We start from the raw sequence: 11,153 nt of genomic DNA on the forward strand, positions 1-11,153 counted from the left end.
TGCAGCTTTTGTTTTCTGAAAATGGAGTTCTGAACACGTTCTGCGTCTACATTTACATTGAAATGTGTCTACCATGTCCACATTGAGTCCGTTCCCGCACTATATTCAAATCCCAATATGGGTTCTAAAAACGGTGGAGTAGGTAAAATATGATAACACAACAACAACTGATGGCAGTAGCTAACTACTGTAGCTAAGTAGTCAGCTAACCTCTGTAGCTAGTTAGCAAGCAACGCTAAAGGGAATGCACATGAGCTAGCATAACTCTAGCCCCCCCCAAAAAATCTAAATATTAGCTAGTGTTGATAATGGGATATGGAGAAGGGTGAGCCGGTCAAGGATCGATTCAGACAAGGTGGTAAATTGTATGACAAGCGACAGTTTAATTTAAGAGTAAAGATATCTGGTACAAGCGTATACGGACTCGTTCATTCAGCTCATAATGAACCTCCAGAAAAAGCCCAGATAACAGAATGCATTCACATTTTATACAGCACAGAAAGTAGGTTGAGTCTGGAAGTTCTGGTCCTTTGGTTGGTTCTGGACAGGTTGTTGTCTTCTCAGATTGGTCCTGATGAGCTGGGTGTCATCCTTCTGAGTCTTGCAGCAAAAGTTCTTTGTTACCAAATGTTCAGCTAAGCAGGACATTTGGTGTGTGCGTAGATGTTCCCATTTAATCAGTGTTTATGAAAGGTTTATTTCAGCCCTCTGTCCTTGGGTATGTGTGTGTCTCAGTTTCTGCTTGAAATGCAGACCCAAGCACCCTTTTCTTATCAGTGTTTATGAAAGGTCTGTGCCAGCCCTCTGTCCTTGGGTGTATGTGTGTCTCAGTTTCTGCTTATGAGTTTGTGAGAAACCCTGTTTAGAAAGAAGTTAGTTATAACAACGTAATAGCAATATGCTTGTGTTATTTTAAATGGTATTTATTACACTAGCTGGCTAGAATTTAAGAGGCTGGAAAACACATTCCCCACACGCTAGGAACGTATTTCCTCCAACTTTATAATGAAAAGTGCTGATGACGTCACCCACTGTATGCACTTTCGGTAGCCTGATTGCATCCAGACTGAGGAGAAATCCGCACACAGTGCATCCCTGACCACCACCTGAAGTGGTCAGACAGATCTGAACACAATCAGACCACAACTTTTTTTGCATCTAGATCTGTATTTTCAACGCAATCTTCCTATTCTGAGAGCAGAAGTCACATGTAAGTGTCAAGTGTAGACAAGACAGAGTTTTGAAATCACTGAAGTCACTATTTGACCTCATTCTTTTCTGAGTTTCCAGTTGTCTTGAAAGCATCATAGACCTAGGCTATATAATTGTGATTCTCATAACTATTGCAATTTATTTTGTTTAATAGTCATATAGTTTCTGTTAATGAAATGTGTTGGAAGTCGCTTACCTTTTCTTCATCCATATTTGTGTTGAATTGCTCATGTGACTTTCCGTTGTCTGATGTAATCGATTATGATGGACAGTAGGACAAACTCCTCCTGGACATATTAAAATGTCATGTATGTTGTACATGACGTCATAGATGTGTGTGTGTGTGTGTGTGTGTTGATGAGGCCCAAAAATTGCTACCTAACATTTATAATAACGTTTTGCCTAAGCATCTATATGAATGGTGTGCTGGTATTTTAAAAAACAACAACATATGTTTAAATAATGCCAAACAAAATAATATCCAAATGACCTTACTTCAACCGATAAGGAAAAGCAAAACGCTAGAGAGGAAGTCACAAACTATTGAGACGTACCCCGTTTCCATAGGGTTATGCCTCTCCAGTGCTTTCCTTTAGTTTACGTGACACACCAGAGAGGGGTTACATCACAGTCATTCAGTGAGCTAAAGGCAAATGGAAAGCTCTGCTTCATACCACGTGACTTAAATAATGTGGGAAAAAATTGCGTGGTGCGCAAAGCTGCTAGTATGAAAATCTTTCTGGTGGCAGAAAATAAGAATTAAGAAGAAATATCCGACATCCGAAGAATATAAAGCAGTTAGTTAGTTAGCTATATGGTTGTAAGAATCTAAGCCAAGTAAGTTAGTTCAGAAAATATTCAAACCCTATCTTATGGCGAAATATTGTTTACTAGACAGGACAGCTTGCCGTGATGTTTTGTTGACAATCAATGCATAACAATTAAGACGTTAAAACCACGTTTGCCGCACCTGCTAGCTAGCTAATTGGAAAGTTCCCCAAGTGAGTGAGGAAATTGACCCTACATCAAGATTTTCAGGTTTGTTGAATTGTTGTTTTAATAATGATTTTCATTGTCTGTCACTTCGACAAGCCTAGTCCTGCCACTTCTTTGGTAAGTTGCCGAGGAAGTACAAATAGTTAGCTAGCTAAAGAGCGAATGTAAGGACTGACATTCCATGAGACTGACATTGTACTTTCAAACATATAACGACATTGTTTACAACTAATTTCATGACACACCAAAACAGTGGAGTGTACTGACAGGAACTGCCTAACTTCCACCTCTGATAACAAGTGCTGATCTCCCTCTATCCTCCCTACGTCTCCTGGTGTCACCACTACTCTGATGTCTGCTTCCATGTGGCAAGTGGCTCAGCAGCGTGACGATGCAGTATGGGAAGCTGGAGGAGTTTGTGACTCTGGTGACAGATGGTTCCGGAGCTGCTGACCTTCAGGCAGAGGGTCCAACTCATCCTGGGACTGAGGGTGAGATGGGTGGAAGTGTTTAGGGTTGAGAATGGTGTAGGGTCGTGGGTGAAATTCAGACTTTTGTTCGCCCCTAGCCCCTGGATCTCAGAGACAAGGGATTGGTGACCAAAGATCGCTCTCTTCACAATTTCCTGAACGCCTTGTATTCACTCCTTATCAGTTACATATTTGACTCCTCAGTTTGTCTCCTCAGTATATAAAATACATACATCTCCTGTTTCAGCTGGTTCTTGAATTGTGTGGTGGTGTGTAGTCTAACCCAGCTGGGTACAAAACCATCCAGCCCCATCTAGACAGAATCCATTCATGCACAATGTGTGAGGGGGTACTTAACCTGCAATATGTGTAACACACACCAGTCTGTTAAAGGCAAGTCTGCTTTACCTAGTTGCAGATGTTAATAGTTGTTTTGTGTGTGATTGCAGATTCAGAGCAAAGTCAAAGAAGTGGAGGCATCAACGGATAACTTTGTGGAGTTGGTCCAAACACTGCTAGAAGACCCAACGAAGAGCGAACACATCAGGTGAGATAATATCTAACGTCTAGATCCTGTCACAAATCCCTGCTTCAAAGGACTAGAATGACCTAGAGGGGAATATTGAGTATGATTTGACTACTACATACATTATGCCTGGGTTTAAACTACATAATGACTCTATCTCTGTGTTGGAGGTGTTCGCTGTGCAGTACAGCTCTAGGTATGATACAGCGCTGCAGATACTGGTGTGGCGGTTCTTTGACAGACTGGAGGAGATGCTGCCAGTTCCCAGCTTTACACGGTACTGACGCCATCTCACAGGAGGTTGGTGGCACCATAATTGGGGAGGACAGGCTCGTGGTAATGGCTGGAGCAGAATAAGTGCAATGGTATCAAACGGGGTTTCCATGTGTTTGATGCTATTCCATTTACTCCGTTCCAGACATTATAAACCTTCCTCCCCTCAGCAACCTCCCTGCTATTAGATCATCTAAAACACGTCGACATTCATTTGTAAACTTGCTTGAAATGTAGGTAAAAAATATATATTTTTAAATGGCCCCCTCCAGGAATGAATAAACATCCCTAAGTATCAACAGAGTAGGGGTCCTGTGGGATTGGGCTGTGCTTTTCTCCGTTCTTCAGGCATGCTTATGTAACCGGTGTGAAATGGCTGGCTAGTTAGTGGTGCGTGCTAGTGGCTTTTCATTCAGTGACGTCACTCTCACTGAGACCTTGAAGTAGTTGTTTCCCTTGCTCTGCGGCTTTTGTGGAGCAATTGGTAGTGATTCTTTGAGGGTGACTATTGTCGACGTGTGCAGGGGGTCCCTGGTTCAGGCCCTGGTTGGTGCGAGGAGAGCTCCCTGGTTTAGGCCCTGGTTGGAGCAAGGAGAGGTCCCTGGTTCAGGCCCTGGTTGGAGCAAGGAGAGGTCCCTGGTTCAGGCCCTGGTTGGAGCAAGGAGAGGTCCCTGGTTCAGGCCCTGGTTGGAGCAAGGAGAGGTCCCTGGTTCAGGCCCTGGTTGGAGCAAGGAGAGGTCCCTGGTTCAGGCCCTGGTTGGAGCAAGGAGAGGTCCCTGGTTCAGGCCCTGGTTGGAGTGAGGAGGGGGACCTGGTTGGGGCGAGGAGCGGGCCCTGGTTCGGTCCCGGGTTGGGGTGAGGAGAGGGCCCTGGTTTGGGTGAGTACAGGGCCCTGTTTCGGCCCCTGGTTGGGGCGAGGAGAGGGCCCTGGTTGGGGCCCTGGTTGGGGCGTGGAGAGAGATGGAAGCTGTTCTACTTATTATTCTCAACCTCTCAGACAGCATCTATTCTCAACCTGACCCCTACTGACCTGGAGGAGTGTGAGCAGTCTGTCTCTGTCTCTGACCCTGAGCATCTGAAGACAATACTGCAGCATGATAGACATCCTGGGCACCTTAAAGAAGGTAAGGATCCCTCAGGTGATTTACTTGAACTTCACCTCTGTGGTAAATGCTTGTGGGGGATTCTCCTGAAAGAGAACAGCTTTAGTAAGCCAGTTGGATTCTCTCTTTTCCAGATGTTCTCTTCTACGATTCTGATACCATCCTGTCCACATTGTTCCTCCTCGTTCCCTCACTGGAGTCTAAACCGACCCAGAGAGGTGGAGGAAAAGGCAGGGTGAAGACGGAGTGATGTGACGACAGAAGGAGGGAAGAACAAGGCTGAAAGACAGAAAGAACTGGAGCATGGCGAGGAGGGACAGCAAGAAGTCAGCGGGGAAGATGAAGACACCAATGAGGAAAGTGATGAGGACACTAAAAGACTGGAAGAGGCTGGGAACTCTGGGCAGCAGAAACGGCCATCAGGGGCCGTCAATGGTATTGAGACTAAGGACAGAATATTTTGCATAGATACACTGAGTATACAAAACATTTAAGAACACCTGACTGACCAGGTGAATCTTATTGATGTCACTTGTTAAATCCACTTCCATCACTGTAGATAAATGGGAGGAGACAGGTTAAAGAAGGATTTTTAAGCCTTGAGACAATTGAGACATGGATTGTGTATGTGTGCCATTCAGGGGGGAATGGGCAAGACAAAATATTTAAGTGCCTTTGAACGGGGTATGGCAGTAGATGCCAGGCACACCGGTTTGTGTCAAGAACTGCAATGCTGCTGGGTTTTTCACACGCAACTGTTTCCTGTGTGTATCAAGAATGGTCCACCACCCAAAGGACATCCGGCCAACTTGACATACCTGTGGGAAGCATTGGATGTGTTCCTAATGTTTGGTATGCACAGTACTCTATACATGGTCTCCTGATTTTAAGTTTGGTTACTTTTTCGAGAAGCAGGGTCTAGGTTTGACTACCGCCTATCTTACAATAACATTGTAAAGTAACTTATCCCACCTTTTTGCTTTTTTGTTGTTGTTATTGAATTTCTCACTCTACTCCGTAACTAAATTTAGTGGACAGTTTCTATAACTGCACAACAGATTTCTGCATATTTAAAAATAATAATAAAAAAAAAAAGATTATCGTCTCATCAGCTGCTGATGACAATCTGCAATGGAACGTTGAACTCAGCAATTTCACTCTCCTGTGTTTTGTACCTGCAGGACAAGCTAAAGCCGAGCCCCCACAGTCCCAGGGCTTCTGCTCAGTGTCAATTCTCTGACAGGCGATGGACCACCCTCCAAGAGCATGTCAGGAAGAACCATCCGAATGAGGACAGCAGGATCCTGAGCTCTGAAGAAGCTGGAGCTGAGAACAACTCCCTGCCTGTCAGTGAGACAGAGAACTCCTCAGCCAAGAAGACCAGGGAGAACAGGTACATTTGTTCCCAGTGTGGGAAGGGTCACAAAAACGAATCTGACCTGAGACGACATGAAACAGTTCACTCTGAGGCAAAGCCGTTCAATTGTGACCAGTGTGAGAATAGATTCCAATCAAATGTGGCTCTGAAATAGCACCGTCGAGTTCACACTGGAGAAAGGCCATACGTTTGCTCACATTGTGGCAGGGGCTTTAGGAACACGGAAGTCTTGAAATCACATGTACGCACACACACTGGGGAGGGACCTTTTGTCTGTTCCATCTGTGGGAAGGGATGAAACCAACAGCGAATACTAGTAGGTCACCTCAGGTGGCATAGAGGGGAGAAACCGTTCTCGTGTACCGTTTTTGGAAGTATTGTTTTGTACCTCAGGTGCCTTGTTGGTGCACTGACTAACACACACGGATGAACGCCATTAAAAACTGTGAGCATTGTGGGAAGAGGTTTTAGAAGAGCTTGCGATCTCACAGTACATCGTCAGATCCACACAGGCGAGCAGCCGTTCTCCTGCACAGAGTGTGACAAATGCTTCACTTCCCACAGCGACCTTAGCAGACACAAGCGAATTCAAACAGGAGAGAAACCTTACAAGTGTAGAATGTACAGTAAGAGGTTCACTGAAAGTGGCAACCTGAAAGTATACCAGCGGGTTCATCGGGAAAAAGCCACATTTACAGGTTTCAGTGAGTAATATCAGTACGGTCCACCACCAGTCATCAAGTGTGGCAAGAAAGACAGACAAAGTTCCACCACTCCACACCACTCCACTCCATGTTCTAAGAACACACATTATATTGGGGATTTTTTTTTCTTTTTTCGTTTATAACATAATTGTTATTTCATAATAACAAATGATTGACTTGCATCGTAATATGATCTTTCTCGTAATAATAAGGTAATTTGTTATTTTGTTTCTCCAAGTGGCAGCTTTTCGACACCGTATATTAGGTAATCACACAAACATTCATTGAATCCTGCCCACTAACAGCCACCGACATGAAAGCTAGTCAGTCAGGGAGTGTCAAACATTTGAAAACGGATTGCTACAGGAGTACAGGGCATTGTGCTCTATAGGACTCTACAGAACTCTACGGTGGTGAAGATAAAGGGATGCTCGCTAGAATTATACACTGCTCAAAAAAATAAAGGGAACACTTAAACAACACAATGTAACTCCAAGTCAATCACACTTCTGTGAAATCAAACTGTCCACTTAGGAAGCAACACTGATTGACAATAAATTTCACATGCTGTTGTGCAAATGGAATAGACAAAAGGTGGAAATTATAGGCAATTAGCAAGACACCCCCCAAAAAGGAGTGATTCTGCAGGTGGTGACCACAGACCACTTCTCAGTTCCTATGCTTCCTGGCTGATGTTTTGGTCACTTTTGAATGCTGGCGGTGCTCTCACTCTAGTGGTAGCATGAGACGGAGTCTACAACCCACACAAGTGGCTCAGGTTGTGCAGTTCATCCAGGATGGCACATCAATGCGAGCTGTGGCAAAAAGGTTTGCTGTGTCTGTCAGCGTAGTGTCCAGAGCATGGAGGCGCTACCAGGAGACAGGCCAGTACATCAGGAGACGTGGAGGAGGCCGTAGGAGGGCAACAACCCAGCAGCAGGACCGCTACCTCCGCCTTTGTGCAAGGAGGTGCACTGCCAGCGCCCTGCAAAATGACCTCCAGCAGGCCACAAATGTGCATGTGTCTGCTCAAACGGTCAGAAACAGACTCCATGAGGGTGGTATGAGGTCCCGACGTCCACAGGTGGGGGTTGTGCTTACAGCCCAACACCGTGCAGGACGTTTGGCATTTGCCAGAGAACACCAAGATTGGCAAATTCGCCACTGGCGCCCTGTGCTCTTTACAGATGAAAGCAGGTTCACACTGAGCACATGAGCACATGTGACAGAGTCTGGAGACGCCGTGGAGAACGTTCTGCTGCCTGCAACATCCTCCAGCATGACCGGTTTGGAGACGGGTCAGTCATGGTGTGGGGTGGCATTTCTTTGTGGGGCCGCACAGCCCTTCATGTGCTCGCCAGAGGTAGCCTGACTGCCAATAGGTACCGAGATGAGATCCTCAGACCCCTTGTGAGACCATATGCTGACACATGCACATTTGTGGCCTGCTGGAGGTCATTTTTCAGGGCTCTGGCAGTGCACCTCCTTGCACAAAGGCGGAGGTAGCGGTCCTGCTGTTGGGTTGTTGCCCTCCTACGGCCTCCTCCACGTCTCCTTATGTACTGGCCTGTCTCCTGGTAGCGCATCCATGCTCTGGACACTACGCTAACAGACACAGCAAACCTTTTTGCCACAGCTCGCATTGATGTGCCATCCTGGATGAACTGCACTACCTGAGCCACTTGTGTGGGTTGTAGACTCCGTCTCATGCTACCACTAGAGTGAGAGCACCGCCAGCATTCAAAAGTGACCAAAACATCAGCCAGGAAGCATAGGAACTGAGAAGTGGTCTGTGGTCACCACCTGCAGAATCACTCCTTTTTGGGGGGTGTCTTGCTAATTGCCTATAATTTCCACCTTTTGTCTATTCCATTTGCACAACAGCATGTGAAATTTATTGTCAATCAGTGTTGCTTCCTAAGTGGACAGTTTGATTTCACAGAAGTGTGATTGACTTGGAGTTACATTGTGTTGTTTAAGTGTTCCCTTTATTTTTTTGAGCAGTGTAGTTTGACCACGGAACGTGACTTGACATAACCACCTTATCATATACAGTTGAAGTCAGAAGTTTACATACACTTAGGTTGGAGTCATTAAAACTTGTTTTTCAACCCCTCCACAAATTTCTTGTTAACAAACTATCGTTTTGGCAAGTCAGTTAGGACATCTACTTTGTGCATGACACCAGTAATTTTTCCAACAATTGTTTACAGACAGATTATTTCACTCATAATTCACTGTATCACAATTCCAGTGGGTCAGAAGTTTACATACACTAAGTTGACTGTGCCTTTAAACAGCTTGGAAAATTCCAGAAAATGATGTCATGGCTTTAGAAGCTTCTGATAGGCTAATTGACATCATTTGGGTCAATTGGAGGTGTATCTGTGGATGCATTTCGTGCCTCTTTGCTTGACATCCCAGGAAAATCAAAAGAAATCAGCCAAGACCTTGTAGACCTCAACAAGTCTGGTTCATCCTTGGGAGCAATTTCCAAACGCCTGAATGTACCACGTTCATCTGTACAAACAATAGTACGCAAGTATAAACACCATGGGACCACGCAGCTGTCATACCGCTCAGGAAGGAGATGCGTTCTGTCTCCTAGAGATGAAAATACTTTGGTGCGAATAGTGCAAATCAATCCCAGAACAACAGCAAAGGACCTTGTGAAGATTCTGGAGGAAACAGGTACAAAAGTATCTATATCCACAGTAAAAACGAGTCCTATATCGACATAACCTGAAAGGCCGCTCAGCAAGGAAGAAGCCGCTGCTCCAAAACCGCCATAAAAAAGCCAGACTACGGTTTGCAACTGCACATGGGGACAAAGATCGTACTTTTTGGAGAAATGTCCTCTGGTCTGATAAAACAACAATAGAACTGTTTGGCCATAATGACCATCGTTATGTTTGGAGGGAAAAGGCGGAGGCTTGCAAGCTGAAGAACACCATCCCGACCGTGAAGCACGGGGATGGCAGCATCATGTTGTGGGGGTGCTTTGCTGCAGGAGGGAGTGGTGCACTTCACAAATAGATGGCATCATGAGGGGGTAAAATTATGTGGATATATTGAAGCAACATCTCAAGACATCAGTCAGGAAGTTAAAGCTTGGTCACAAATGTGTCTTCCAAATGAACAATGACCCCAAGCATACTTCCAAAATTCTGGCAAAAGGCTTAAGGACAACAAAGTCAAGGTATTGGAGTGGCCATCACAAAGCCCTGACCTCAATCCTATAGTAAATTTGTGGGCAGAACTGAAAAAGCATGTGCGAGCAAGGAGGCCTACAAACCTGACTCAGTTACAACAGCTCTGTCAGGCGGAATGGGCCAAAATTCACCCAACTTATTGTGGGAAATTGTGGGAAGCTGGTGGAAGGCTATCTGAAACCTTTGACCCAAGTCAAACAATTTAAAGGCAATGCTACCAAATACTAATTGAGTGTATGTAAACGTCTGACCCACTGGGAATGTGATGAAATAAATAAAAGCTGAAATAAATCATTCTCTCTTCTTTTATTCTGACATTTCACATCCTTAAAATAAAGTGGTGATCCTAACTGACCTAAGACAGACAATTGTTACTAGGATTAAATGTCAGGAATTGTGAAAAACTGAGTTTAAATGTATTTGGCTAAGGTGTATGTCTTCTTCCGACTTCAACTGTATCTATACTTCTTCTCTTATCAAATCAACGGGTACACCTGCTCCCAGTGTGGGAAGGGTTTCAGAAACCACTGTGACCTGAGACGACATGAAAGTGTTCACTCTGAAGCCAGGCAGTTCCTTTGCAACTAGTGTGAGAAGAGATTCACACTGGAGAAAGGCCGTATGTTGGCTCACATTGTGGCAGGGGCTTTGGGACTAAAGCAGTTTTGCAATCACATGTACGCACACACCCCGGGGAGAGACATTTTATCTGTTCCATCTGTGGGAAGGGATTTACACAGTCGAATATACTGACATTACACCTCAGGGTGCACAGAGGGGAGAAAACGTGCTTATGTAGCGTTTGTGAAATTACCTTTTACATCTCGGGTCACTTAATGGTACACATGAGGAAACACACAGGTGAACGGCCCTACAGCTGTGAACATTGTGTGAAGAGGTTCAGCGTACCATGAATGCTCGCACAGTATCTGCGGAGTCACACAGGCCGCAGCAAGCTGTATGAAAAACTTTTTTTCTCCAACAGCGGCATTAGAAACCACATGATAACTCATACAGGGGAGAAACTTTATCAGTGTATAAAGTGTGGCAAGAGATTCACTGAAAGCGGCAACCTAAAAATACACCAGCGACTTCATTGAGATTAAGTCTCAATGTTGTCAAAAAGGTCTTGAGGGATGTTGTGCTCTACAGTTTTTCCCATATGTCATTAAGACTTGATCGGAAGTCATGTTAAGGATTCCTGGCAATGCTTTTGTAGAGATTTTGTGTAAATGGCTATTCCTCATATTTGTTAGACATTGTCATGAAGGCATTATGT

At 44.8% G+C, this 11,153-nt stretch overlaps 1 long non-coding RNA gene across 1 annotated transcript; it reads right to left on the reverse strand.

Moving 5' to 3' along the window:
- Window positions 1-359: 359 nt before the first annotated feature.
- Window positions 360-1,808, reverse strand: LOC129865789 (uncharacterized). Its single transcript, XR_008761414.1, has 2 exons — window positions 1,409-1,808; window positions 360-858 (listed from the first exon to the last, which is right to left on the reverse strand). It is a non-coding gene; the product is annotated as an uncharacterized LOC129865789 (long non-coding RNA).
- Window positions 1,809-11,153: the final 9,345 nt, after the last annotated feature.

Source organism: Salvelinus fontinalis, chromosome 11 (genome assembly GCF_029448725.1).
Source record: "Salvelinus fontinalis isolate EN_2023a chromosome 11, ASM2944872v1, whole genome shotgun sequence".
NCBI classification, from domain to species: Eukaryota; Metazoa; Chordata; class Actinopteri; order Salmoniformes; family Salmonidae; genus Salvelinus; species Salvelinus fontinalis.